This window comes from Pristiophorus japonicus, chromosome 12 (genome assembly GCF_044704955.1).
Source record: "Pristiophorus japonicus isolate sPriJap1 chromosome 12, sPriJap1.hap1, whole genome shotgun sequence".
Taxonomy (NCBI): domain Eukaryota; kingdom Metazoa; phylum Chordata; class Chondrichthyes; family Pristiophoridae; genus Pristiophorus; species Pristiophorus japonicus.
In genome coordinates this window covers 163,400,614-163,426,410 of record NC_091988.1, presented here as the reverse complement: position 1 = coordinate 163,426,410, position 25,797 = coordinate 163,400,614, and positions in this window count along the sequence as shown.

The following is a 25,797-nucleotide window of genomic DNA, read 5'->3' as shown; positions in this document are numbered from 1 at the left end:
ATGATGTCTCCGCAAGATCCTACAAATCCCCTGGGAAGACAGATGCACCAACATTAGCGTCCTCGACCAGGCCAACATCCCCAGCATTGAAGCACTGACCACAGTTGATTAGCTCTGCTGGGCAGGCCACATTGTTTGCATGCCAGACACGAGACTTCCAAAGCAAGCACTCTACTCTGAACTCCTTCACGGCAAACGAGCCAAAGGTGGGCAGAGGAAATGTTACAAGGACACCCTCAAAGCTTCCCTGATAAACATCCCTACTGACACCTGGGAGTCCCTGGCCAAAGACCGCCCTAAGTGGAGGAAGTGCATCCACGAGGGCGCTGAGCTCCTCGAGTCTCATCGGCGATAGCATGCAGAAATCTAATGCAGACAGCAGAAAGAGTTTGCAGCAAACCTGTCCCACCCCTCCCTTTCCCTCAATGATTACCTGTCCCACCTGTGACGAGGACTGTGGTTCTCATATTGGACTGTTCAGCCACCTAAGAACTCATTTTAAAAGTGGAAGCAAATCTTCCTTGATCTCAAGGGACTGCCTATGATGATGATGGTGGAAGGAGAGAGAGACACGGGAGGGGTGGAGGGCAGAGAGAGAGAGAGAGACGGCGGGGAGGGACAGACAGAGAAACTTGGAGGGATGAGGGGGAGGGGGGGAGAGGGATGGGGGAGGGCGGGCGGTAAGATAGAGACACGGAGAGGGGAAGCTGGGGAGGGGAGAGAGGGAATTTAGGGAAGACAGATCACGTCTTTCCAACCGCCTTTACACCCACACCTGATTTCTCGGAAAGCTCGGTGCGTATGTTACAAGAGACATCATTGGAATGGATGAAATCAAGAAGGCACAAAATAGTCACTATTCACTTCATACCCAATAAACCTGTTAACAATCCATGACCCACACACAATGCCCCATCTATGGCCGGAGGAGGGGTGGGGAGGGGAGAAAGTCATCCACTTGCGCTGGGGGAGGCATGCACTTGCATTGCGTAAGGGACTTCGGCTGGATCTTGCGAGGCTTTTGCTGGGTTGGTGGAGATCTATCCTTCTGGCTTCCGAAGTCAGAATGGATCGAATTACACTTTACAAAGTCATTCAAAACTTGGGCTAGGCGGTTCCAGTTACACATTCCAGCAGGGAGGTCTTACTGCAGTTGTACAGGGCCTTGGTGAGGCCTCATCTGGAATATTATGTTCAGTTTGGTCTCCATATCTGAGGAAGGACGTTTTTGCTATTGAGGGAGTGTAGCGAACGTTCACCAGACTGATTCCCGGGATGGCGGGATTGACATTTGAGGAGAGATTGGATCAACTTGGCCTTTATACACTGGAGTTTTGAAGGCTGAGAGGGGATCTCATAGAAACTTAAGATTCTGACGGGACTGGACAGGTTAGATGCAGGAAGAATGTTCCCGATGATGGGGAAGTCCAGAACTAGGGGACACAGTCTTAGGATAGGGGGTAGGCCATTTAGGACTGAGATGAGGAGAAACTTCTTCACTCAGAGTTGTTAACCTGTGGAATTCCCTACCGCAGAGAGTTGTTGATGCCAGTTCATTGGATATATTCAAGAGGGAGTTAGATATGGCCCTTATGGCTAAAGGGATCAAGGGGTATGGAGAGAAAGCAGGAAAGGCGTACTGAGTGAATGATCAGCCATGATCTTATTGAATGGTGGTGCAGGCTTGATGGGCCAAATAGCCTACTCTTGCACCTATTTTCTATGTTCCTATGCAACAGAAGTCATGGGCAACACATGGGCCAGAATTTTCCCATTTAAAAAAAAAGAACAGGTGGGTTTGGAAAGTGAGGCAGTTAAATTCTTAAAATGAGATTCCTGACCTGATCCTGCCTCCAACCTGCCCATTTCCGGTTTTGCCGAAGGCGGGATGGGTGGAGGGCGACCAACCTGCTACCGGGGGTCATTCTCTCAATTTAAATATTGTAATAAGACTGGAAGCCTCTTTAGCCCCGTCCATTTTGAATTGAACTGCCTGTGGATCGATTTCTCACAATTCATGAAACCCGGCAGTTAAACAGATGCGTACCTCCTAGATCCATGGTTCTTGCCTACCCCACCCACTGCAATCAGAGAATCCACCACGAGGCCTCCAATCACCTTCCCAAGCCTCCCACCCCCAACGATGATGATAAGACTGGCCATGATCCTCTGGCACCCCCTGCCAATCCTCTGCCAAGCACCTCCCCTTCGGTCCCCTGACCCTAGCCACGCAATCCACAATCCCTCTGCGATCGCTGCTTGCCTGCCGATCTGTGATTCCCAATCATGCCCCATCTCCTGCCAATCCCCGACCACCCTCCTATCGCCTGATGATCCCCAAGCTCCCTGTTCTGCTGCCAATCCTGCAACCTCCTAGCTGATCCTATCTTCCCCCCCACCGCCCCGATTGCCGACCCCCCCTCCCGCTGATTGCGGACCCCATTCCCGCCGATTGCCAACACCCTCGCATGATCCCTCCCCCAGACCGACACCTCGCAACTGAGGTCTATCCACCCGCAGCCAGCCAGCCTCTCAAGTTGGCTGGCTGCAGGTGGGAAATCGAGGCCTCACATTCGAATTAGGCCCTGCCAGTAAAGTTGGCAGGGCCAGTTGGAAACTCGGCCTCCCAGGTTTCCCGTCCGCTTAAGGCAGCATGTGGGAAGTTCTGGATTCTTCGCACAGCCTGGGCGACCACATGTGCTGGATGTGTCTCCAGTGGCAGCAACTCATGCTCCGCGTTTCATGCAGCTGGAATCACTGCGCTGCATCCGCAAGACTGAGAATTTCGGGGATGGCACGTCTCAGGAGGTGGTCACTCTGCAGCTTAAGAGTGTGCAGGAAGAGAGGAAGTGGGTGACCACCAGACAGAAGAGGAGTACTAGGTAGATAGTGCAGGAGTCCCTCGAGTCCATCCCGCTCTCCAACCAGTATTCTGTTCTGAGTACTGGTGAGGGCGATTGTGCCTCTGGGGAGTGCAGCCAGAGCCAAGTCCACGGCACCACCGGTGGCTCAGCTGCACAGAGGAAGAGGAAGAAGAATGGAAGAGCAATAGTGGTAGGGGATTCAATAGTCAGGGGAGCAGACAGGTGTTTCTGAGGCCGTAGACATGACTCCAGGATGGTATGTTGCCAGGGTCTAGGATGTCACCGAGCAGCTGCAAGACATTCTGGGTCTGGGAACAGAGGGAGAACAGCCATAGGTCGTGGTCCATATTATACCAATGACGTAGGTAGAAAGAGAGATGAGGTCCTGCAGGCAGAGTTTGTGGAGCTAGGAGAGAGATTAAAATGCACAAACTCAAAGGCAGTAATCTCCGGTGCCACGTGCTAGTGAGTACAGAAATAGGAGGATAGAAAAGATGAATGCATGGCTGGAGTGTTGGTGCAGGCAGGAGGGCTTTAGATTCCTGAGGTATTAGGGCTGTTTCTGGGAGAGGTGGGACCTGTACAAGCCGGACGGGTTGCACCTCCACAGAGCCGGGACCAGTATTCTCATGGGAGGTTTTGCTAGTGCTGTTGGGGAGGGTTTAACCTAGCTTGGCAGTGGGTTGGGAACCGAAGAATAGATTCAGTGAGGAGAGTAGCAAAGTTAGAATTCAGCAGCAGAGAAGTAGAAGTAGAAAGTGAATTTGGAAGACAGAGGAAACAAGGGCTGGAAAATAGAAAACGGGAGTTTGGCAATACTAAATGGTATATATTTCAATGCAGGGAGTATAGGAAATAAGGCAGATGAGCTGAGAGCACTGATTGAGAGAATGATATTATAGCTATTACTGAGACATGGCTAAAAGAAGGGCAGGTATTGCTGCTCAACATTCCTGGTTGCAGGGTTTTCAGACGAAATAGAGAGGGGGTAAAAAAAAAGGGGGTCGCAGTATTGATTAAAGAAACAATTAGAGCTGCGGGAAGGGATGATATGTTAGAGGGGTCATCAAACGAGGCATATGGGTTGAATTAATGAACAAAAAAGGGGCGATCACACTACTGGGAGTGTACTATAGACCCCCAAGCAGTTAGTGGGAGATAGAAGAATTAATATGGGGGCAAATTGCTGCGAAGTGCAAAAACTCTAGAGCTGTAATAGTGGGGGATTCCAGCTACCCTAATATTAGCTTTAACAAGGTAGTGTGAATGGTATAGAGAGTGCAGAATTCCTAAAATGCATTCAGGAGAACTTCTTTAACCAGTATGTAACAAGACCAACAAAGGAAGTGGCGGTTCTGGACTTGGTTTTGGGAGTGAAGAGGGGCAGGTGGAAAGGGTATCATTGGGAGAATATTGTTGTGCTAGTGATCATAATTCAGTCAGATTTAGGGTAGTTATGGAAAAGGACAACGGAGGACCAGGAATAAAAGTTCTCAATTGGGTTGAAGCCAATTTTGCTGAGCTGAGATGGGATTTGGCCAAAGTGGACTGGAAATGGCTACTTGATGGTAAATCAGTGTCAGAGCAGTGGGAGGCATTCAAGTAGGAGATCCTGAGGGTACAGAGCAAGTATGTTCCCTTAAAGAAAAAAGGGGCTGACAAATCTAGAGCCCCCTGGATGTCATGGGACATACAGCGTAAGATAAGGAAAAAAAGGGAAGCTTACCGATAACTCAACACTGCAAAAACTCTCGGAGTATAAGAAGTGCAGGGTTGCAATTAAAAAAAGTTATCAGAAAAGCAAAGAGAGAGCATGAAAGAATGTTGACAAGTAAAATCAGTGAAAACCCAAAGATGTTTTATAAATACATTAAGAGCAAGAGAATAACTAGAGAAAGAGTGGGGCCTATTAGAGATCATAAAGGAAATCTGTGTGTGGAGGCGGAAGACGTAGGTAGGATACTTAATTAATACTTTGCATCCATTTTCACAAAAGAGAGCTGCGATGCAGACATTGCAATGAGGGAGGAGTGAAATATTAGATGAGATAAACATAGTGAGAGAGGAAGTATTAAGGGGCGTAGCTGCTTTGAAAGTGGATAAATTTGCAGGCCCAGATGAAATGTATTCCAGGCTGTTAAGAGAAGCAAAAGAGGAAATAACAAAGGCTCTAACCATCATTTTCCAATCCTCTCTGGCCACAGGTGTGGTGCCAGAGGACTGGAGAACTGCTATTGTACCTTTGTTTAAAAAAGGAGAAAGGTATAGGGCCAGACTTTCAGCTTCATTGTCGGCGATTTTCTCGGCATTACAGCTGATTTTTCACCCGGCAAGAGTTTCCAGGTAAGGTTTTGAACATTATCGCCCACATCTGAAGTCGCTTGTGGGACCAGACCGCCCACGAGCAACGGCGAGAACCACCGCCAGGGCGTAAGTTTGGGCTCGACCGCCGACGTCCAGATCCCCTGCAAAGAAAGGTACATTAAAGGTTATTTAATTAATTTTAAAAAATGTTACCATGGGGTTAAAACTGTCTTCGGAATGCTTTGTATGTGTTTTTTTTTTAATTAAAACTTTTTCTTAAAGTTTTCCCCCCTCCATAGACCCAACCGCAGCCTCAGCCTAAATGTTTCTACTTGCCATGCATTCCGGGAACGACTGCCCAGTTGGCTAACTTTGCACTTACCCGCCGAGAAAACCACCAAGAATGAGTGTGCAAAGCCCATTTTCTCACCGGGCGATCAGTTCTACTTACTTTTACCTTCAAAATGGAAATTCTCACCCGCTTTTTTCGGCGAGCATTAGCGATCCTTCTCAGCGGGCAATCGGGTGTTGAGGGCCTTTATGGAAAGTCTGGCCCATAGACTGAGTGAGTAATTACAGGCCAGTCAGCCTAACCTCGGTGGTGGGAAAATTATTGGAAAAAATCCCAAGGGACAATATAAATCTTCATTTGGAAAGACATGGATTAATCAAGGACAGTCAGCATGGATTTGTCAAGGGAAGGTCGTGTCTGACTAACATGATTGAATTTTTTGAGGAAATAACCAGGAGGGTCAATGAGGGCAGAGTGTATGATGTAGTACATATGGATTTTAGCAAAGCTTTTGATTAGGTCCCACATGGCAGAATGGGAACCAGAGCAAAGTGGCAAGTTGGATCAAAAATTGGCTCGGAGACATGAAGCAAAGAGTAATGGTTGAGGGGTGTTTTTGTGACTGGAAGGCGGAAAGTTATGGGGTTCCGCCTGACTCAGTACTGGGTCCATTCCTTTTTGTGGTATATTTCAATGGCTTGAACGTAAATGTTGGGGATATGATTAAGAAGTTTGCAGATGACTCTAAAGTAGGCTGTATGGTTGATAGCAGAAGAAAGCTGCGGACTGCAGGAAGATATCAATGTACTGGTGAGATGGGCAGAACAGTGGCAAATGGAATTCAATCCGGATAAGTGTGAGGTAAGATATTTGGTGGGGTCAAACAAGACAAGGGAATACACATTAAATGGTACATCACTGAAAAGTGTAGAGGAACAAAGGGACTTGGCGTGCAGGTCCATAGATCGCTGAAGGTAGCAGGCCAATTAGATAAGATCATTAAGAAGGCATATGGAATACTTTATTAGTCGAGAATACAAGATCAAGGACGTTATGCTTGAACTGTATAAAATACTGGTTAGGCCTCAGCTGGAGTACTGTGTGCAGTTCTGGTCACCACATTACAGGAAACATGTGCTTGCATTGGAAAGGGTGCAGAGGAGATTGACAAGAATGTTGCATGGACTGGAGAATTTTGGCTATGAGGAAAGATTGGAGATGCTATGTCTGTTTTCTTTAGAACAGGGGAGACCTGATAGAGGTGTATAAAGTTATGAAGGGCCTGGATAGAGTGGATAGGAAGGACCTGTTTCCCTTTTCAGAAAGGTCCATAGCGAGGGGGCATAGATTTAAAGTAATTGGGGGGAGGTTTAGAGGAGACATGATGGGAAATTTCTTAACCCAGAGGGTGTGGGGGTATGGAACTCACTACCTGAAAGAGTGGTAGAGGCAGGAAACCTCACCACATTTAAAAGATACTTGGATGTGCACTTAAAGTGCCATAACCTACAGGGCTATGGGCCAAGAGCTGGAACATAACATGAGAACATAAGAAAAAGGAGGAGGAGTAGGCCATTTGGCTCCTCAAGCCTGCTTCAGCATTTAATAAGATCATGGCTGATCTGATCATGGACTCCACTCCATTTCCCTGCCCGCTCCCCATAACCCTTTATTCCCTTATCGCTCAAAAATCTGTCTATCTCCACCTTAAATATATTAAATGACCCAGCATCCACAGCTCTCTGGGGCAGAGAATTCCACAGATTTACAATCCTCTGAGAGAAGAAATTCCTCCTCATCTCAGTTTTAAATGGGTAGCCCCTTATTCTAAGACTATGATCATCCGAGACAATGCCCCTTTGTTTTAGTTTCCCCTATGAGTGGAAATATCCTCTCTGCTCCACCTTGTCGAGCCACCTCATTATCTTCTGATTCGATAAGATCACCTCTCATTCTTCTGAACTCCGAGCTTCCACAGCTCTCTGAGGCAGCAAATTCCACAGATTTACAACACTCAGAAGAAATTTCTCCTCATCTCTGTTTTAAATAGGCGGCCTCTTATTCTAAAATTATGCCCTCTAGTTCTAGTCTCCCCTATCAGTGGAAACGTCCTCTCTGCATCCACCTTGTCAAGCCCCCTCATAATCTTATACATTTCGATAAGATTACCTCTCATTCTTCTGAATTCCAATGAGTAGAGGCCCAACCTACTCAACCTTTCCTCATAAGTCAACCCCCTCATCTCCGGAATCAACCTAGTAAACCTTCTCTGAACAGCCTCCAATGCAAGTATATCCTTCCTTAAATCAGAAACTGTATGCAGTATGTTAAGTGTGGCCTCACCAATACCTTGTACAGTTGTAGCAGGACTTCTCTGCTTTTATACTCCATCCCCCTTGCAATAACATCCAACATTCCATTTGTCTTCCTGATTATTTGCTGTACCTGCATACTGACTTTTTGTGTTTCATGCACAAGGACCCCCATGTCCTTCTGTACTGCAGCACTTTGCAATTTTTCTTCATGTAAATTATAATTTGCTTTTCTATTATTTCTGCCAAAGTGGATAACCTCACATTTTTCCACATTATACTCTATCTGCCAAATTTTTGCCTGCTCACTTAGCCTGTCCAAATCCCTTTGCATATTTTTTGTGTCTTCAAAATTTGCTTTCCCACCCATTTTTGAATCATCAGCAAACCTGGCTACATTATACTTCGTCCCTTCATTGAAGTCATTAATATAGATTGTAAATAGTTGAAGCCCCAGCACCGATCCCTGCGGCACCCCACTAGTTACTGTTTGCCAACCAGGAAATTACCCATTTATCCCGACTCTCTGTTTTCTGTTAGTTAGCCAATCCTCTATCCATGCTAATGTATTACCCCCAACCCCATGAACTTTTATCTTGTGCAATAACCTTTTATGTGGCACCTTAGGAACGCCTTCATGGCAAACGAGCCAAATGTGGACAGAGGAAATGTTTCAAGGACACCTCAAAGCCTCCTTGATAAAATGCAACATCCCCACCGACACCTGGGAGTCCCTGGCCAAAGACCGCCCTAAGTGGAGGAAGTACATCCGGGAGGGCGCTGAGCATCTCGAGTCTCATCTAAGAACAAATTTTTAGAGTGGTAGCAATTCTTCCTCGATTCCAAAGGACTGCCTATGATGATGGCACCATATCAACTGCCTTCTGGAAATCCAAATATACCACATCCAATGATTCCCCCTTATCCACCCTGCTCGTTACATCCTCCAAGAACTCCAACAAATTTGTCAAACATGATTTCCCTTTCATAAAACTGCTGATTCTGCTTGATTTTATTATGCTTTTCCAAATGTCCTGCTACTGCTTCCTTAATAATGGACTCCAGCATTTTCCCAACGACAGATGTTAGGCTAATTAGCCTAAAGTTTTCTGCTTTCTGTCTGCCTCCTTTTTTAAATAGGGGCGTTACATTTGCGGTTTTCCAATCCGCTGGGACCTCCCCAGAATCCAGGGAATTTTGGTAGATTACAACCAATGCATCCACTTGTTCAAAGTCTCTGCCATTTCCCTGTTCTCCATTATTAATTCCCCAGTCTCATCCTCTAAAGGACCAACATTTACTTTAACCACTATTTTTTCCTTTTTATGTACCTGTAGAAACTCTTACTATCTTTTTATATTTCATGCTAGTTTACTTTCATAATCTATCTTCCCTTTCTTTATTATTTTTTTAGTCATTCTTTGCTGGCTTTTAAAAGTTTCCCAATCCTCTGGCATCCCTGCAGTCTTGGCCACTTTGTATGCCCTTGTTTTCAATTTGATACCATCCTTTATTTCCTTAGTTAGCCATGGATGGTTATCCCTTCTCTTACAATATTTCCTTCTCATTGGGATATATATTTGTTGAGAGTTATGAAATATCTCCTTAAATGTCTGAGAAAGTGGGATTAGGCTGGATAGCTCTTGGTCGGCTGGCGTGGACACGATGGGCCGAAATGGCCTCCTTCCCACTGTAAATTTCTATGGGCTAGATTTTCGGTATATATCCACCCATTAAGTAATTACCCATATAATCGCCAAGATTCAGTTTATCGCCCATATTTGATGATAAATGGAAACTACCACCTGATTATCGGTCATTTATCACCAGCGAAACGTTCGGAATACAGGAATGAGTTGAACCGCTCGCCCATTTAAAAAAATAATAAAATCTGATGTCGTCACTCGTACAACACCCAGAATATTGTTAATAATGGAAACTAATGCCCAAATACCACCCAGATTATTGCCGAGCTACTTTTGGCATTTCGCCCATATATCACCCGTCCAAAAAGACGCTCAAGAAAAGCTGCACTCACCTGACCTTAACCTGTCGGTATGGATGCCATTTTTTAAATCAGAGGTGTTATGTCTCAAATAAGGCAATGTGACTGAGTACTGTAGACTTCAGTAAGTGTGACCTCAGTCTCTTTATTCTGACTCCAGAGTGCTGGCATAGCATAGGAGGCCTGCTTATATGCAGTGGTCCCAAGGGATGCTGGGACCCCTTGCGGGTTACAAGGTATTGCATACTTAACATCATTTCCCCACCACCCCCAAAGTCAATAATACACTTATTTACAGGGTGAGACGATCTGGGGCTTTCCTCTCCCTAATCAATCGTCTCGGTACAAAAACAGGTGCAGGTGAGTTGGTTAGGCCTTCGCTTGGCTGCTGCGCAGCTGGTTTTGCTGGGCTGCTGGGGATGATGGGTTCAGCTTTGTGGTCAACCATGATGTCGGTTGCCACTTGTGTGTGTATCGGAGGGTCGAAGTTGGAGGTGTCTTCTTCAGGTTGCACGTGGCTGTTTGTGAATTGCAGTATGGTTTGGTCCAAATGCTTTCTGCCAGATAGTCCATTAGCAAGTTTGACCTGAAACACCCTACTCCATTCTTTGGCTACGACAGTGTCAGTAAGCCATTTGGGATCATGTCCATAGTTGAGTACAAATACAGGGTCATTGACTTCAATATCGCGTGACAAATTTGCGCGATCATGGTACATGCTTTGTTGATGCCGTTTGCCCTCGACATGATCATGGAGATCAGGGTGGACTAGAGAGAGCCTTGTTTTGAGTGCCCTTTTCATGAACAGTTCGGCAGGGGGAGCCCCATGAGCAAGTGGCATCTTGTGCGGTAGCTGAGCAGGACTTGGGACAGGCGGGTCTGCAGGGAGCCTTCCGACGCGCGGTTCAAGCTTTGCTTGATGGTTTGGACTGCCTGCTCTGCCTGGCCATTGGATGCGGGCTTGAACGGGGCAGATGTGATGTGCTTGATCCCATTGCGGATCATGAATTCCTTGAAGTCAGCACTGGTGAAGCACGGCCCATTGTCGCTGATAAGGACATCAAGCAGGCCGTACGTGCAAACATGGCTCGTAGGCTTTTGATAGTGGCAATGGACGTGCTTACAGACATTATTACACACTCAATGCATTTTGAATAATCTTCCACAACAACCAAAAACATTTTGCCTAGAAGCGGAACAGCGAAGTCAAAGTGGATCCTAGACCACGGTTTGGAGAGCCATGACCACAATCTTAGCGGTGCCTCCCTGAGTGCATTGCTCAGTTGAGAGCAAGTGTTGCATTGGCGCATGCAAGACTCCAAATCTGAGTCGATGCTGGGCCACCATACATGTGATCTGGCTATAGATTTCATCATTACTATGCCTGGGTGGGTACTGTGTAGGTTGCTTATGAATGTTTCCCTGTCTGCCTTAGGCAAAACCATGTGATTACCCCACAAAAGACAGTCCGCCTGTATGGACATTTCGTCTTTACGCCGCTGGAACGGCTTGATCTCTTCATGTATCTCCACTGGGACGCTGGACCAGCTCCCATGGAGGACACAGATTTTTACAAGGGATCTTGGCTGGTCCAGGTTCTGATCTGGCAGGCCGTAACGGGTGAATTTTCATTTTCAAATGCATCTATCACCAGAGCAAGTCTGCAGGCTGTGCCATTTCTACCTCAATGGTGGGCAATGGTAGCCGACTGAGAACATCAGTGCAGTTCTCTGTGCCTGGCCTGTGGCGAATTACATAGTTATATGCAGACAGTGTGAGCGCCCAACTTTGGATGCAAGCAGAGGCATTGGCATTAATACCTTTCCTCTCTGAGAATAGCGATATGAGCGGCTTATGGTCAGTTTCTAACTCGAAGCCCAGACAGATACTGGTGCATTTTTTTCACCCCGTAAACGCATGCCAGAGCTTCTTTTTCAATCATGCTGTAGGCCCTTTCAGCCTTGGACAAACTCCTGGATGCATAAGCGACCGGTTGCAATGTTCCTGATTCGTTTGCTTGTTGTTACACACACCCGACCCCATACGAAGACGCATCACAAGCTAGCACTAAACGTTTACATGGGTCATACAGAACAAGTAGTTTGTTGGAACATAACAGATTTGTGGCTTTCTCAAAAGCAGTCTCTTGTGATTTCTCCCATACCAGTCATCTCCCTTGTGTAGCAACTCATGTAGAGGTTCTAGCAAGATGCTTAACCCGGGTAGGAAATTAACAAAATAATTGAGTCCCAGGAACGACTGCAGCTCCGTCAGGTTCTGCGGTCTCGGCGCGTTCTTGATGGCCTCCGTCTTGGTGCGGTGGGTCTGATGCCGTCTGCCGCGATTCTTCTCCCTAAGAACTCGACCTCTGGTGTCAGGAAAACACACTTTGAGCGTTTTAACCTGAGTCCCACACAATCTCGCCGACTTAGAACCTCTTCCAGGTTCTGCAAGTGTTCGATGGTGTCTGGACCTGTGATCAGTATGTCGACCAGGAAAAGCACGGTGCGCGGAACCGACTTTAGCAGACTCTCCATGTTTCTTTGAAAAATAATCGTGGCCGATCGAATCCCAAACTGGTATCTATTGTAGATGAACAGATCTTTGTGCGTGTTGATGCAGGTGAGGCCTTTCGAAGATTCCGCCAGCTCCTGCGTCATGTAGGCCGAGGTCAGGTCCAACTTGGTGAACATCTTCCCTCCTGCCAGCGTCACAAATAGGTCGTCTGCCTAGGGTAACGGGTACTGGTCCTGCAGCGAAAAACGGTTAATCGTTACTTTATAGTCCCCACAAATTCTGACCGTGCCATTGCCCTTGAGAACTGGAATAATCGGATTGGCCCACTTGTTGAACTCAACCGACGCGATGATGCCCTCTCATTGCAGCCTGTCCAGCTCAATCTCCACTTTCTCTCGCATCAGGTATGGCACCGCACGTGCCTTGTGGTGGATGGGATGTGTACCGGGAACCTGCACCTTCGCCCCAGAGAAATTTCCGATGCCTGGCTCAAACAACAATGGGAACTTGCTCAAAACCTGGGCACATGAGGTGTCGTTGATGGACGAAAGTGCTCGGATGTCGTCCCAGTTCCAGTGAATTTTTCCCAGCCAGCTCCTGCCAAACAGTGTGGGGCCATCCCCGGTACAATCCGTAGTGGTAGTTTGTGTACTGCTCCATCATAGGAGACTTTTACTGTTGCACTGCCAATTACAGGGATCAGCTCTTTAGTGTAAGTTCTTAGCTTGGTATGAATAGGGCTCAGCTTGGTCCTTTGTGCCTTGTTGCACCACAGCCTCGCGAAGGCTTTTTGCTCATGATAGACTGACTTGCACCCGTGTCCAATTCCATGGATACTGGAATTCAGTTCAGTTCAACTTTTAACATGATAGGTGGACATTTCATGGTGAAGGTGTGTACCCCGTACACTTCTGCCTTCTTAGTTCGAGTCTCTAGTTCAGTTTGATCTGCCATGGATCGGTCTTCCTCTGCAACATGAGGGTTTGCAGCTGGTCTGCACATTCGCTGGAGGTGTCCCATTGTTCCACAGCCTTTGCACTCATAGTGTTTGAAGCGGCATTAATGGGCTCGATGATCACCTCTGCAGCGCCAACAAGGTGTTAATTGCCTCGCATTCACACTTGATGGCAGACTCTGAGTCATCTGAGGTCAGCCAGCTGCAGGTGTGTATGTTCTGTCATATGCATTCCTGCCTGAAAACGATGTTACTGTGTGTACAGTACTTGCCGATGCATCTTTATGCTGCGAAATTTGTTTGGTGTTATCGCTGGTGGACATAAATGCCTGGGCTATCATTCTATCTTTGCTCAGGTTCGGTGTTTCAACAGTCAATAGTTTGCGAAGGATAACCTCATGGCCAATGCCAAACACAAAAAAGTCTCTTGGCATTTGCTCCAGGAATCCATCGAATTAACAATGTCCTGCAAGGCGCCTTAGTTCGGCGATGTAGCTTGCCACTTCCTGGCCTTCAGACCGTTGACATGTATTAAATCGCTACCTTGCCATCAGAACACTCTCCTTCGGATTTAGGTGCTCCCGGACCAGTGTACACAGTTCTTCATACGATTTGGTTGTTGGTTTCACTGGAGCAAGAAGATTCTTCATGAGGCCATAGGTTGTTGCCCCACAGATGGTGAGGAGGATCGCCCTTCGTTTGGCAGCGTTCTCATTCCCTTCCAGCTCATTGGCCATGGTATTTGTCGACTCACTCCATGAAGGCTTCCCAATCATCACCTTCTGAGAATTTCTCCAGGATACCAACAGTTCTCTGCATTTTCGCGTGATGGTTCATTATCTATTATTCATCGCCAGTTGTTACATCTTAAATAAAGCAATGTGACTGAGTACTGTAAACTTGAGTAAGTGTGACCTCAGTCTCTTTATTCTGACTCCAGAGTGCTGACACAGCATGGGAGGCCTGCTGGGATCCCTTGGGACTCCAACAGATGCGCCCTCTGGTAGAATGCTGGTTACAAGGTGTTGCATACATAACAAGAGGAAGTTTAATAAAACACTGCTTCAAGCTGATGGGAGCATTGAAGTAATTAGTGAGTGATTTTAAGGGTGTTTTTAGAATCTTTCCAATCATCTAATCACATTGTGGTCAATTTTGAGTTTATATTGTGTTTGTTGAGGGCAATTGAAGAACTTTAAAGACAGATTAGGGCATTTATAGTGATGGGGCCTGTAATTTCTCAGTCAGTATTGATGACTACTCACATGCTGCAGAATAGAGATGGGAGAAGGTTCATCGAAGAGCATTATGTGCCCAAAAAGGTGGCAGACTGCTCACGAGGAGGAGATGTTACACCCAACGCATATATACATGGACTTGTCCAATAACACGTGCGTTAGAAGACTGCGCTTCCAAAAGGACTTCATTAGTGAGATATGCCAGCTACTTAAGGTAGATCTGCAACATACCAGCATCATCAGGACCGCGCTAGCTGTTGAGGTTGTTACTACGGCACTTTTCTTCTATGCACGGGGTTCTTTCAGGCCTCAGCTGGCAACATTTGCTGCATCCCTCAGCATGCCACACATTGCTGCATTTGACAGGTGACTGAAGCCCTTTACTCATGTAGGATGGACTTTATAAACTTCCCTATGATCAGGGAAGCACAGAGTGAGAGGGCTTTGGGGTTCTCGAGAATAGCAAACGTCCCCAAGGTGCAGGGAGCAATAGACTGTATGCGCATCGAACTGTGAGCACCTTTACAAGATGCAGAGGTTTACCGTAATCGAAAGGGATTTCACTCCCTGAATGTGCAGCTCGTTGTCAACCACAAGCAAATAATCATGGCAGTAAATGCAAATTTTCCAGGGAGCATCCATGACGCACACATCTTGCGTGAGATTACCGTCTCTGACCTGTAAGAGTCAGCCACAAGGTCACGGCTGAATGCTGGGGGATAAAGGATATGGCCTTGCCAGCTGGCTCATAAACCCCTGCGAAAGACTTAGACAGAAGCGCTACAATGAAAGCCATATAACCAAATGCAATTTCATCGAAAAGGCAATTCGAGTCCTGAAGCAGTGCTTCAGATGCCTGGACCACTCAGAAGGCAACCTACAATATGACCCTCAGCAGGTCGCTGAGTTCATTGTGGTGTGCTGCATGTTGCATAACCTAGCTATCAGGAAAGGACAAGAATTGCCAGATGAGTCTGCTGGTCCACCTCAGGAGAGAGTTGGTGACAGTTATAGTTGTGTTATGTTACGTTTTATCCTTGACTGGCCTGGCCATTGTTTGCAACCCTTGTATTGATATTTAACCGTACATTATTAGAAGACACTGCATAACAATTGTAAAGTTAAATAAAAATGTTTAATAATTTAACAATTGAGCTAAAAAAAATTTAACCAAACTATAACCCCCTCCCCAACAGTCATACAATAATACATTTTCAATAACGATAAAAATATAAAAATATAACAGCACAAAGACCCCCTCTCACCCCCTCCCCCCCCCAAACATTCAACAAATTTTTAATAACAACAACCACCACCTCGTCCCCCCCAACAGTCAACAATTTTAAGAACAATAAAAACCATTAACAAGAATAAGGCCCCCCTCCCAACCAAGTGAATATCCCCTACCTGAGGCCACGTTTGCCTCTACCTCTTCCATTCCCTCTTCCACCCCCCCCCCCCCAACACTTTTGTCGTAACCCGCATTTCAGGAGTCAGCATGAATCTGAGCAGCTTGCATCTGCCTCTATTAAAGCCACATGGGTTGCACCATGTAGGAGTAGCAGGAAAAGGAAAAATAAAGCTTTTATATACCACCTTTCACAACCTCAGGGCGTCCCATAGCACTTTACTGCAGTGAAGTACTTTTGAAGTGAAGCCAATTTGTGCACAACAAACTCCCACAATGTGATAACGATCAGATAATCTGTTTTTTAATTATGTTGATTGAGGGATAAATATTGGCCAAGACACCAGTGAAATTCCCCTGCTTTTCTTCGAAATAGTGCCATGGGATATTTTCCGTCTCCCTGAGAGGGCCTCAATTGGAGTGTCAGCCTAGATTGTTGTGCTCAAGTCTTGAATGGGACTTGAACCAACAATTTTCTGAGTCAAAAGCGAGGGTGCTACTAACTGAGCCACACTGCCACTAGTTGCACTGGGCTCTGCATATGTGTGTATAATAAAATGTAACGTTAAGTTTCTGTTGTTTAGTTAAAGCACATAAATGTGATTATTTTACACCACTTTCCCATCTTGCCCATTCTTGGTTGCCGGGTGCAAGTCGCATTTTAAGCTCTTTGATGATGAATGGAAAGACTTGGCTTGCAAGGGATGGCTGGTTGGTTGTTTTGCAGGACTGCTTTGTGTCAGTGGCATTGTAGGGGGGGAGGGTGGTAAGGGGGGAAGGGGGCAGGGAGGATGCGGGAGCAACAGCAGTTGCATGTGCTTGTGACAAGGATCCAGTGATGCAACCTAAGTGAACTTTGCTGCCTGGGATGCTCTTATTAATGCAATGTGAGCAGTTGGTGGTGTATTAACCTCATCACCTTCCTCCTCCTCCTCCTCAGAATCATCCAAAGAGGATCTGAGCTCTGCACCTAGTTCCTCTGCAGGTCCAAACCACGCTGCTGCCCAGTGTTGTGCAAAATGCAACACACCACAAACTTTCTGGAGACTCTGGCTGGCATGTACTGACAGGCACCTCCAGCTCTAGCTAGACACCCTGAAATAAACCTTCAGCATGCCAATGGTTTGTTCCATTGTAGTCATTCCATCTAGTAATCATATGGCATTCATTGTAGCACTGTTAGGCTACATTAGTTAAGTTTCTGATGGTGTCATCAGCCAAGTTTAAAGCAGGTATCCCTTATCTGCTAGCAGCCACCCCTTAGGTCTGCTTGCAGGTCCAAAGTTGTCAGGAAGTTTGTACTATCGCAAGATGAAATCATTGTAGCAGGCCCCAGGGAGTCTTAAACACATCTCCAGAAATATCTATTTTTGGTCGCACACCAGCTGCACATGGAGTGGAAACGTTTGTGCTTGACAAATACTCCTGGTTGATCTGGGCGTGCCTGGATAGCCATATGTTCATGATGATGCCCTGCACCTGTGGGAAGCCAGTCAGAGATACAGACCTAAGTATAGCGTATCTGTAAAGCATGCACTCCCATGTTCCGCCACCAGGGAGTGCATCCCCTGAAGTCTCAAGGGATCCCAGCATCCCTTGGGAGCACTGTATGTAAGCCAGCCCCTAAGGCCTGTTCCTCACTCGGGAGTGCCTTAATAAAGACTGAGGTCACTGTTACTTTAACCTCCCTGTGTGCAGCCTCATCTGTGTTAGGAACACAATAACTGGCGATGAGTATATGAATCCAACACAAAGATGCAGCAAACTGTGGGCATCCTGGAGAAGTTCCCGGAGGGTGAAGACTGGGAAGCCGATGTCGAACGGCTAGACCAGTACTTTGTAGTGATTGAGCTGGACAGAGAAGGAAGCGCTGCAAAAAGGAGGGCGGTCCTCCTCACGGTCTGCGGGGCACCGACCTACAGCCTCATGAAGAATCTTCTAGCTCCGGTGAAACCCACAGATAACTCGTATGAGGAGCTGTGTACACTGGTTCAGGAGCATCTTAACCCGAGGGAGAGCATGCTGATGGCGAGGTATCGGTTCTACATGTGCCACCGACCTGAAGGTCAGGAAGTGGCGAGCTACGTTGCTGAGCTAAGGCAACTTGCAGGACAATGTGAGTTTGATGGCTACCTGGAGCAAATACTCAGAGACTTTTTTGTACTGGGCATTGGCCACGAGACCATCCTACGAAAACTTTTGACTGTAGAGACACCGACCCTCAGTAAGGTCATTGCGATAGCACAGGCGTTTATGTCCACCAGTGATAACACCAAACAAATCTCTCAGCACACAAGTGCTAGCAATGTTCATAAATTAACTGGAACTGTGTTTGTGAGCAGAAATGTACAGGGCAGAAACCACGAGTCTGCAACGGCCAGCAGGCCTCAGGTGACCCAAATGACTGAGACCACAACAAAGAATGAATGCAAGGCAATTCACACCTTGTTGGCGTTGTGGAGGCTTCCATTCAGCCTATTCATGCCGCTTCAAAGGGTATGTTTGCAAGAGCTGTGGAACAATGGGGCACCTTCAACGAGCTGCAAGCTCTGCAAAACCTGCTAACCACCACGTGTCAGAGGAAGATCGGTCCATGGTGGATCAAATCAATTTTGAGCCTCAGAGAGGAGGCAGATGCTGAAGTACACGGGGTGCACACATTATCGACGAAATGTCCACCTATAATGTTAAATGTAAAATTGAATGGCCATGGAACTGGACACTGGCGCTAGCCAATCCATCATGAGTAAAAAGATGTTTGAGAGACTGTGGTGCAACAAGGCACTCAGACCAGCCCTGAGTCCCATCCACACGAAACTGAGAACGTACACCAAAGAGCTTATCACTGTCCTCGGCAGCATCTTGGTCAAGGTCACCTACGAGGGCACGGTACATGAACTGCCACTCTGCATTGTCCCGGGCGATGGCCACACACTGCTTGGAAGGAGCTGGCTGGGCAAAATCTGCTGAAACTGGGATGACATCCGAGCGCTATCACATGTCGATGAGGCCTCATGTACCCAGGTTCTCAACAAATTTCTTTCGCTTTTTAAGCCAGGCATTGGAAACTTTTCCAGGGCGAAGGTGCGGATCCACTTGGTCCCAGAGGCACGACCCATTCACCACAAGGCACGAGCGGTACCTCACATGATGAGGGAGAGAGTGGAAATCGAGCTGGACAGGCTGCAATGCGAGGGCATCATCTCCCCAGTGGTTTTTCAGGATGACATATTGGTCATAGGTCGGGACACCGTCGAGCACCTACAAAACCTGGAGGAGGTCCTCCAGCGACTGGATCGCGTAGGGCTGCGGCTGAAGAGGTCGAAATGCGACTTTATGGTAATTGAAATGGAGTTTTTGGGGAGAAAGATCGCGTCGGACGGCATTCAGCTCACAGACGCCAAGACAGAGGCTATCAGGAATGCACCCAGGCCACAGAACGTCATAGAGCTGCGGTCGTTCCTGGGACTCCTCAACTATTTTGGTAACTTCCAACCGGGGTTAAGCACCCTCTTAGAGTCCCTGCATGTGTTATTGCATAAAGGTGAGAACTGGATATGGGGAAAAAACAAAGTAATTGCTTTTGAGAAAGCCAGAAACATTTTATGCTCCAAAAAGCTGCTTGTATTGTATAACCGGTGTAAAAGACTTGTGCTAGCAGGTGATGCGCCGTCGTACGGAGTTGGGTGTGTATTACAACAAGCTAACGTTGCGGGGAAGTTGCAACCTGTCGCCTATGCCTCCAGGAGTTTGTCAAAGGCCGAGAGGGCCTACAGCATGATTGAGAAAGAGGCATTAGCGTGTGTGTTTGAGGTAAAGAAAATGCATCAGTACCTCTTTGGTTTCCAGCTCAAATTTGAGCCCAATCACAAGCCCCTCATATCCCTGTTCGCTGAAAACAAGGGGATAAATACTAATGCCTCAGCCCGCATGCAAAGGTGGGCAATTGCGCTATCAGCGTATAACTATACCATCCGCCACAGGCCAGGCACCAGGCACCAGGTGCGGATGCTCTCAGTCGGCTACCGTTGCCCACCACGGGGGTGGAAATGGCGCAGCCTGCAAACTTGTTGATGGTGGCACAGCCCGCATGATGGTCACGGAAGCATTTGAAAATGATAAATCACCTGTCACGGCCCGCCAGATTAGGACTTGGACCAGCCAAGATCCTCTGCTGTCCCGAGGAAAAAACTATGTACTGCATGAGAGCTGGGCCAGCATCCCCGTTGAAATGCAAGAACTAATCAAGCCATTCCAGTGGCGAAAGGACAAGCTGTCCATTCAGGCAAACTGCCTGTTGTGGGGTAACTGTGTAGTGCTACCCAAAAAGGGCAGGGAGACGTTCATCTCGGATCTCCACAGCACATACCCAGGTATAGTAATGATGAAAGCGATAGCCAGATCCCACGTGTGGTGGCCCGGTATCAACTCTGACAGAGTCCTGTTTACGGCAATGCAGCGTGTGTGCTCAGTTGAGCAACGCGCCCAGAGAGGCACCACTAAGTTTGTGGTCCTGGCCCTCCAGACCATGGTCGAGGATCCATGTCGACTATGCGGGCCCGTTTCTCAGTAAAATGTTCCTGGTGGTGGTGGATGCTTTTTCAAAATGGATTGAATGTGAAATAATGTCGGGAAGCACTGCCACCGTCACCATTGAAAGCCTGAGGGCCATGTTTGCCACCCATGGCCTGCCTGACATACTGGTCAGTGACAACGGTCCATGTTTCACCAGTGCCGAATTTAAAGAATTCATGACCCGCAATGGGATCAAACATGTCACCTTGGCCCCATTTAAACCAGCCTCCAATGGGCAGGCAGAGTGGGCAGTACAAACAATCAAACAAAGCCTTAAACGAGTCACAGAAGGCTCACTCCAAACCCGCCTGTCCCAAGTACTGCTCAGCTATCGCACGAGACCCCACTCGCGCACAGGGTGCCCCTAGCTGAGCTACTCATGAAAAGGACACTTAAAACCAGACTCTCGCTGGTTCACCCCAACCTGCATGATAAGGTAGAGAGCAGACGGAAGCAACAAAATGTAAATGATGGTCGCGCCACTGTGTCACGGGAAATTGATCTGAATTTACCCTGTGTATGTGCTAAACTATGGACATGGTCCCAAGTGGATCGCGGACACGGTGATAGCTAAAGAAGGGAGTAGGGTGTTTGTAGTCAAACTAGACAATGGACAAATTTGCAGAAAACACTGGACCAAACGAGGCTGCAGTTCACAGACTGCCCTGAACAACCCACAGCAGACACCACCTTTTTCGAGCCCACAACACACACCCAAAGGATCAACGACACCACCCCGGACCAGGAAATCGAACCCATCATGTCCAATAACTCAGCAAGGCCAGGCTCACCCAGCAGCCCTGCAGGGCGAACAACACGCCAGCCCAGCGAGGGCACAGCCAACACACCAGAACAGACATTTGTACCGAGGCGGTCCACCAGGGAAAGAAAGGCTCCCAACCGCCTCGCCTTGTAAATAGTTTTCACTTTGACTTTGGGGGGGAGTGATGTTGTGTATCTGTAAAGCATGCACTTTCATGTTCCGCCACCAGGGAGCGCATCCCCTGAAGTCCCAAGGGATCCCAGCAACCCTTGGGAGCACTGTATATAAGCCAGCCCCTAAGGCCTGTTCCTCACTCTGGAGTGTCTTAATAAAGACTAAGGTCACTGTTACTTTAACCTCCCTGTGTGCAGTCTCATCTGTGTTAGGAACACAATACTAAGTATCTGCTCATTCTGACTGGCATCATCACATGCAAAGTTCACATAATTGCTGGCGCTGACAAATAATCCATTGATCACTGACTTACGCATGTGTGGGCCATTGACTGGCACATCCTGGATGTGTCTCCAGTTGAACCCTGGAAGGATCCAGAGGCAAAAAAGTTGAGGGTGGTGGTGACTTTGACAGCCATTGGTAATGCGTGGTCACCGGGAGGGAGCAGGTCTTCTTGAAGAGTGCAGATGTCTGCCACCACCTGACACGACAACCTGAGCCTTCTGAGACACTGCTGTTCGGACATTTCAAGGAAAGTCAGCCTTTGCCTGTACATCCTGTGTCATAGGTAATGCCTCCTGCGAGCTGCACCCCTCTACTGCTCCACTCTCTGCAGCTACCCTCTCTGCAGCTTCCATCTCTGCTGTCCAGCTACAGATCTCTGAACAGCAGGCAGCTGATCAGAGAGAATATGAACAGATTAGGAGAGAAGTTAAAATAAGCAATTTGGAAGGCAAAAAGGAACCATGGGCCCAAGTTTCGAGCCACGCCTAGAACGGCGCAGTCCCGACCTGGACGCCCATTTTTCGCGCCACAAAGTGCGCCTAAAAAAAACTTCCAGATTCTCCAGCTCCCTGCAGGTCGTTTGCAGCTCGGCACAGCGCAGCAGGAGCTGTAGGGGGCGGAGCCAGATCCCTGTGCTGAAAACAGTGCCGGGATCTCTGCACGTGCGCGCTACAGCTCCAGGCGCCCAAAACTGTGTGGGAAGGGCCGAAGCACGCAGCCCCTAGCCCCGGCCGAATGGCCTCACTGGGGCTGCGTGAATAAGGCTCCTCCCACGCCCAGCTCCTGCTTCCTCCCGACCCAACTCGACTCCCGCTTCCTGCCCCTGGACCCGACCTGACCTCCCTCTCCCTCCCTCCCCCCGACCCGAACCGAACCGACCTCCCTCCCACCACCCCCCCGACCTGCGCTCCCCCCGACCCGACCCAACGCCACCTACCTGTAAATCTGGTGCTGGGGACGGGCCCTGCCCGAAGTCTTGGGCCCTGCCCGAAGTCTTGGGCCAGGCCCGTTCAGCCTCACTTCCCCCCGCATCTCCTTCCCCCCCATCTGCTTTCCCCTCCCCCATCTCCTTCCCCCCTTCTCCTTTCCCCCCTCCTCCCCTTATCCTTTTCCCCTCCCCCTTCTCCTTCCCCCCTCCCCCCCTTCTCCTTTCCCCCATCTCCTTTCCCCCCCTTCCTCCCCTTCTCCCCCCTCCCCCCCTTCTCCTTCCCCCTTCTCCTCCCCCCTTCTCCTCCCTTTTTCCCCCATCCCTCCCCCTTCTCCCCCATCCCTCCCCCTTCCCTCCCTCTGCTCCCCCCCTCTCTCCCTCTACCCCCCTCCTCCCCCTCCCTCGCTGTCAGAAACACAGACACTGACAGACAGAGAATGAGAGACACAGACAGACAGACAGAGAGATAGAAATACTGACAGAGACATACTGGGGGGGCGGGGGGGGGGGGGGGGGCATCCCAGCACGCTGTTGGAGGGCTCCCGGTGCTGCAGTCGATAAATAGAAAATGTTATATTTATTCATTTTTTTAAAAAATTATTTCTTATTAATTTTTTTTGATTGATTTATTGGTTGATTTATTGATGTTTTTATCATTTATTATTGATGATGGCTCTTTATTTGTAAAACTGAAGTGTTTAATGTTTGTAAACTTCCCTTTAAACCCGCACCCCCCCCCCCCATTCCCTACGCCTGATTTTTAACCTACGCCTGATTTTCTAAAGTGTAGACAAGGTTTTTTCGAGCGTACAAAAATCTTCACTTACTCCATTCTAAGTTAGTTTGGAGTAAGTTTTCACTCACGAAACTTTGAAAACAGGCGTTAGTGGCCGGACACGCCCCCTTTTGAAAATAAAATTCTGTTCCAAAGTGAAACTGTTCTAACTGACTAGAATTGGAGCAAACTAAATGGCGAGAATTCTGATTTCTAAGATACTCCGTTCTACACCAGTTGCTTCTAAAAATCAGGAGCAAATCATGTCGAAACTTGGGGCCCATGAAATTAAATGATCAAGGAACATAAATCAAAATAGGCAACAATTCTACAGGCATTAAGTAATATTAAAAAAGGGAAAGTGGGAATGGGAATATGGCCACTAAGGGATGGACAGGATAAAATCACAGGCAGTGATAGCAAAATGGCAGAAATGTTAAATAATTACTTTGCTTCAGTATTTATTGGGGTGAGAGGTCAGTTGGGCACAGTATCAGAAGATGAGATGAGAAATAATATAACCGCATTTAAAATAAAAAGAGGAAAAATATTAAATAAACTAATCAAACTCAAAGAGGATAAATACCCCTGCTCGGGACATATTACATCAATGCATTTTAAAAGAATCTAGAGAAGAGATAGCAGAGGTACGATTACACATATTTAATAATTCATCAGAAAAAGGTGCAGTTCCAGAGGACTGATGGATGGCTATACTTAAGAAGGAAAAGTGATCCATCCATGACTAACTAAAGAAGTTAAGGATAGCATTAGATTGAAATAAGAAGCTTATAATGCTGCAAAGAATAGTAGTAAGCCTGAGGATTGGGAGACTTTCAGAAACTAGCAAAGGATGACCAAAGAATTGATAAAAAGGGAAAAAAATAGACAGAGAAAAGTAGCAAGAAATATAAAAACAAATTGTAAGAACTTCTGCAAGTATGAAAAAAGGAAGAGAGTCGCAAAAGTAAACATTGGTCCCTTAGAGGCTGAGGCACGAGAAATTATTATGGGGAATAAGGAAATGGCAGAACCGTCAAATATTTTGTATCTGTTTCTAGAACAGTCCCAGCGGATTGGAAGGTAGCAAATGTAACACCGCTATTCAAGAAAGGAGGAAGAGAGAAAACGGGAATGACAGGCCAGTTAGCCTGACAACATTCATCGGGAAAATGTTGGAATCCATTGTTAAGGAAGTGGTATCAGGGCACTTAGAAAATCGTAACATGATTAGGCAGAGTCAAGATGATTTTATTAAAGGGAAATCATGTTTGACAAATTTATTAGAGTTTTTTAAGGATGTAACTAACAGGGTACACAAAGGGGAGCCAGTGGATGTAGTATATTTGGATTCCAAAAGGCATTCAATAAGGTGCCACATAAAAGATTATTACACAAGGTAAGGGCTCATGGGATTGGAGGTAATGTATTAGCTAAGATAGAGGATTGGTTAACGGACAGAAAACAGAGAGTCCGGATAAACGGGTCTTTTTCAGGTTGGCAGGCGGTATTTAGTGGGGTGCCGCAAGGATCAGTACTGGGGCCTCAGCTATTTACAATCTATACTAATGACCTAGATGAAGGGACTGAGTGCAATGTATCAAAGTTTGCTAACGATACAAAGCTAGGTGGGACAGTAAGCTGTGAGGAGAACAGTAAATGAGTGGGCAGTAAGGAGACAAATGAAGTATAATGTAGGGTAATGTGAGGTTATTCACTTTGCTAGGAAGAATAGAAAAACAATATTTTTTAAATGGTGATAAACTTTTAAATGTTGGTGTTGAAAGAGATTTGGGTATCCTTGTGCAAGAAACACAGAAAGCTAGCGTGCAGGTTCAGCAAGCAATAAGGAAGGCAAATGGCATGTTGTCCTTTTTTGCAAAGGGGTTAGAATATAATCCCATGTATATGTCCCAATCTTTATTATGCTCTCAGTAATTTTTTTTAAAGCTGAATTAAATTGAATTTATTTCCTGGTTTGCTGTTTGAGAATTCTTTGATGCAATTGCCTGCTTAGACATCTTGATTATTTAACTACTGCATTGCGCTGGGGATACACTTTTGACAGTACTGCAAACAATTTAACGTCGAGAAATCTCAATTTTTGCAACAGAAACCGCAAGATCTTTGTGGGCAGCTTTCTTTGAGGTCAACAGTGATCACCATCACTTTGCTGTTGATCGCAAATTCTGGGTCAACACCTCATACTTACCTGTGTTGAAATTAATTTGCCAATTATATGACAACTATGCAAGTTTATTAATGTCTTCTTGTAATTTTTTGCAGTCCTCCTCAGTATTGACTATCCCCTGAATTTGGAGTCATCCGCAAATTTAGAACATTTGCTTTTGATTCCAAACCCTAAATCGTTAATATAACGTGAATAAATGTGGTCCCAGCAT